A 5709-nucleotide genomic window follows, 5' to 3' on the forward strand; every position below is an offset into this window, starting at 1 on the left:
TTATAGGAAACTGAGCCAAATTTATAAAAATAAGAGCCATTCCCAGCTGATAAATGATCAAAGGATTTGAACAGGCAGTTTTCAGAAGAAGAAATCAAAGCTATCAATAGTCACATTAAAAAATGCTCTAAATCACTACTAATTAGAGAAAAATGAATTTAAACAACTGAGATAGCACTTCACACTTATTAGACTGGCTAACAAGACAGAAAAAGAAAATGACAAATGCTACTCTACCCTTGTTTCACTATTCAATTGGGTACCATTTGTTTCCATGGCTAAAGAAAATAGTAGTACTCTTTATTTCCTCAAAACAAGAATAAATCAAGATAAAAATTCATATCATCCCATTAAAATAGAAATGCAACTTCTGAAGTCTCTTAAAGGATTTTATTCAGTCCTTATTTATTTTAGTTCTACATCTTCCTAATTCTGTGACCCAATCAATGCAAAATGTTTCAAAAATAGGATACTTAAAGTAGGCTGTATGTAGAGTTATGAGTGTCTGCTTCTTTTTTTTAATGAAGGGATGAAAAAAGCATTTATTAAGTACTTACTACATGTAAAGAACTGTGCTGAGTGCTGTAGATAAAAATAGAAAATTTAGTTTTTATTCTCAAGCAGCTCACATTATAATGACAGAGACAACACATATAGAAGGTTTCAGTTGTAAGTTAGATGGAAAGATAACCTTATAGTGCAGCAGCAAAGCAGATAGTAAAACTTCCATTCCCATGGACAAAATTATATCAATTTCTGTTGTTAAAACATTTGACAGGGGAAGCAAGATGGTGCAATGGATAGAGCACTGGCCCTGGATTCAGGGGGACCTGAGTTCAAATCTGGCCTCAGACACATAACATTAGGTGTGTGACCCTGGACAAGTCACTTAACCCCACTTCGTAGCCCCCCCCCCAAAAAAAAAGAAACAAACAAAAAAAAAAAAGCAAAAACACACACACATTTGACAGTTCCAAGGATTTGGATGGGAAAAAAAATTTCTTTTCTGTATATTGAATAGATGTAGCTACAGTATCTGCAGATGTAATTGGCAGGTTGTTTTTCTACTTCCTAATGTGATGGCTATGGGCACCGTGCTGGACATTGATATTTCTAAGATTCTTGGTTTCAGGGTCTTGGTTTGTCTTCATCATGTTGTGAGGGAATATGGTGTTTAACATGGTGATAATGGTTTGACTTGCCTGTCACCTGTTGCCTTCTCTCTGTCTCTCTCTCTTTGTCTCTCCTTCTCTGTGTCTCTGTCTCTCTGTGTCTCTGTCTCTCTGTGTCTCTGTCTCTCTCTGTCTCTCTGTCTCTATGTCTCTCTGTCTCTCTGTCTCTCTCTCTCTCTCTCTCTCTCTCTCTCTCCTGCTTTAGTTAGGCTGGCTTGCCTCCCTTGTGGATGGCAGGTGGTTGGCAGTTGGTAGGGATGGCTGGCCTCTCTTTCACAAAAGTTGCTTCCCCAGATGATAGCTTTGAGAGCTGGGCTGGAAGTAGAACTGATGATCAGAGGATTATTGCCACTTCCAAGTCTTTTGTGCTTCTTTTTGGAAAAAAACTTCAATACCAATAAATATTGTGGGTTTCTAGGTATTATTTATTTGTTGTTTAGAGCAAATACAGAATTGTGGAAATGGCTTCTCTATGCCACAAAGTATTTTTGGAAAAGACAAATGAGTTGTACCAATGTGCGCCAAACTGTCTTAACAAAGAAACCATATCACAAGGGACGCTGAACCAACAGAGTCCCTAGGGGATGAGTTTGTTCCTCTGGTATCTTTTGTGGAGGTCCCATCCATTCCATGATAGGGTGAGGCCATGAAGCTAACACCTAGCATGAATTCATTCAACCTTAGAGAAACAATTACCCAGACTTTTAGCAACATTAAATAACAAATTATATAAGGGATGGCTTCTGAGCATTTAAAAGGCAAGCATTCATCACTGAAAATCAGCTTGGATCTATCAAAAACAGATTTTACCAAAGTGATCTCATTTCCCTTTTTGAAATGTTACTTCATTTTTGGACTAGAAGAATTTGATAATATAGTATACCTGGATTTCAGCAAAGAGTCTTTCATGACATATTTGTGTTTAAGGTTGGAGAAATGTAAGAGAGAGGATAAGATATAGGGGACCCTATAACCAGTTGAATAACTGGAAGAATAATCACTAATAGATCCACATCAACATGAAAGAAGGGCCAGGAGTATTCCATGTTTTTCAAGATGTTATTAATAATTTGGATAAAAGCATAAATAATGTGCTTATCATATTTGCATATGAGAAAAGCCTAGGAAAGACAGCTAACCTAATGGACTAGAGAGTCAGTAACCAGTAAGATTTAATAGAGTAGAAAAATGGTTTGGCCCTAATGAAATAAAATTAATAGAAATGAATGTAAAGTACTATACTTATAAGCAAAAACAAACAAACTTAATAGATACATGTTGGGAGAAGTGTACTTTTTTTTATGTGAAAAATGTTGAATCATTAATGTACTGCAAGTTCAATGTGATTCAGTGATGCAATATGGTAGCCAAACAGTCGATGCCATCTTAGGTTAAAATCATAGAAGCATAGCATCCATAAAGAGGGAAGTGGTGGTCTGCTTGTATTCGTCCCTTGTCAGACCACATATTTTGCTCATTTCTAAGCACAACTTAGAAAGTATATGGATAGATTGGGATATATCCTTGGAAGTCTGACCAATGTACTAAAAGTGTTTGAAACAATGAACTACAAGGTGTATTTGGAGAAACTGAAGATGTTTTACTTAGAAAGAAGAAAGAAAGACAACATATTTGTATTCAAATATTAAAAGGATTTTCATTTGGGAAAGGATTTACATTTGCTTTCTTTGGCCTCAGAGAAATGGACAAGGAATGTAAATAGGTGAAGTACCTGTTCTATTGTCAGGTGGAGAACTCCTAATATGGGAAGCATCCTTCACAGTGGCAGATCACAATTCACCATAATCCTGGAACCAATAGATGAATCCTGGAACATTGTCTGAGGTATACAGAGATTAACTCATTTGTTCCAGATGCCACAGTTAGTATGTGTCAAGAGGTGGGACTTGAGCCCAGTTCTTCTTGACTTCAACCATATCAATTTATTCATTATGCCACCAATGTGTGGAAATTATAAAGATGAAGATTTAGTTTGAGAGGTGTGAAATTCCTAACAATTAGAGTTGAACAGAAGTGGAAAGAGCTGACATAGGAAGTAGGAGTTCCTATCACTAGAGATCTGTAGATATGTTAGAGGCTTCTTCAGAAGGATATTGTAGAGGAGATTGAGGTTCAAGAACAGTTGGGACTTGAAAATCCCTGAGGTGTTTTCCAATTCTGAGTTTCTATTATTCTTTGACCTCATAAAGCAGCCCATTTTATTTTATTTTATTTTTACAGCTCTAATTCATAATAAGCTTTCCCCCTTATATTGGGATTAAATTCATCTCCTGGTAACTTTCACTCATTGCTCTTTTCTCTGCCCACTGAAACCATATCTAATGCCTCTAATCCCTTTGCATTATGACAGATGCTTCAAACATGTGAAGAAAGCTATCATACCTGAAATCTTCTGACCTTCAAGCTAAATATCCCCGGATTTATCAATTGATCTTTCTATGACCTGGGTTTAGATCCCTCCATAATTCCAGAAAGTTTACTCTTAATCTGCTATAGCTTCTAAATGTCTTAAGTGTCCCAGTTACAATATGATCCTTGGAATTGAATTTTGATTTAAGATTCAGTTGGATATAGTCTGACTTCTGCTACCTCCCTTGGTCTGAATATTATCCTTCTATTAATTCTATCTAAAATCATACTAGCTTTTTTGGCTGCCACATCATAATGTTGAATCAGATTCTTTTTATACTCTCTGCCAACCTCTCATCCAGTTTAATTCAATGTCATGTCAACATAGCTCATTATTAAAGGTAAGTTGAGTTACTACAACCCTAATATGATCTGTACGAAGGAAAAAAATAGCCTCTTTGAGTAGGCAGCATGGGTAGAAGACAAAGTACTGGACTTGGAATCAGGAAACCTGGCACAATATAGAGTGTTAGACTTAAAATTAAGAAGACTGCTTTGAACAAGAAGACTATTCATATCCTGCCTCAGATGTTTACTAGCTGTTAGATGCTGGGCAACACTTATGTTTCTCAGCCTCAGTTTCATCATCTGTAATATGGGGAAAAATAATAAAACCTATTTCTCAGAATTGGTGCGAAGATTGAATGAGGTAACACATATAAAGTGCTCTGTAAATCTGAAAACACTACCCAACACTGGCTATTATTATTCACTGTTATTACTAGCTCTATGGACATCTGAGTCACTCAACTTTACAGATCCTCACTGTTTTCATCTTTAAATTGGAGATAATTGAATTAAATGTTTGTTGTTGTTGTTCAGTTGTGTCAATGGTATTGGACTCTTTGTGACTTCATTTGGGGTTTTCTTCACAAAGATACTGGAGTGATTTATCATTTCCTTCTCTAGCTCATTTTACAGATGAAGAATTAAGGCAAATAGGGTTAAGTGACTTGTCTAGGTTACACAGTTACTAAGTATCTGAGGCCAAATTTAAACCCAGGTCTTCCTAACTCCAGGCCCAGCGCTCTATCCACTGTGCCATATTGTGAACTACCATATGTAATATTATGTATAATATCTAAATATGCATATATATATAGCATACAAACATGTACTATGTATGTATGTATATATGTGTGTGTGTGTGTTATTATTATTAAGAGAAGCAATAAAATAAGAACTAAATTTGGAATCAGAAGACTTAGATTGAAATGCAGATCTATTTTTTATTACCTCCAAGAAATTTTCCAAATAACTCTAGCAGTTTGGGCTACAGTATTTTCATCTACAAAATAAGGACACTGAATAAGATGACTGAGGAAGCTGTTCAGTGCTATATTTTGCCCTTTATTTTGATTCAGCAGACTTACATATGAGGTTGGGATCTGTCACTTATTACCTATGTATGTGACCTAAGGCAAGTCACTTCTATCTAGACCTCAAATGAGGGGGCTAGTCTCCCTAAATAAGCACTAACTCTAAATCTCTGATCCTATGATCCTATGAACTTTCAAGTCCCTTTTAGTTTCAATTTATAGAATATAAAACCCTTCACAACATGATTATCATTTTTCTAGTCCTATTTCATATTATTCCCATTTATATCCTCAGTATAGTCTCCAGTATCTTTCCACTCAAACTGGCTTGAGATAGCTGGTCAATATACAAAACCTCCTACTGACTGCCTATGTGCTTTCACACAGATGGTTACTCCTGTCTCTAACATAATCCCTCTTCACCTCTATCTTTTTTTTTTTTGGCTAGGCAATGGGGTTAAGTGACTTTCCCAGAGTCACACAACTAGTAAGGGTCAATTGTCTGGTCTGAGGCCGGATTTGAACTCAGGTCCTCCTGACTCCAGAACCGGTGCTCTATCCACTGCGCCACCTAGCTGCCCCATCTTCACCTCTATCTTGTGGAATCTAAGCACAGCTTCAGATCCCAGCATACTATTTTTCTCCTGGTTATTAATGTCCTCTCTCTCCTCTTTCCTCTCTCCTCTCCCCTCCCTCTGCACTCTCTCTCTCTCTCTCTCTTCCTCTCTTCTCAATAAATTTATGGGCTTTGTATGGGCATTGCATTTGCCTATCTTGGTATATATTGG

This window comes from Vombatus ursinus, unplaced genomic scaffold (genome assembly GCF_900497805.2).
Source record: "Vombatus ursinus unplaced genomic scaffold, bare-nosed wombat genome assembly UNPS02014781.1, whole genome shotgun sequence".
Lineage (NCBI taxonomy): Eukaryota > Metazoa > Chordata > Mammalia > Diprotodontia > Vombatidae > Vombatus > Vombatus ursinus.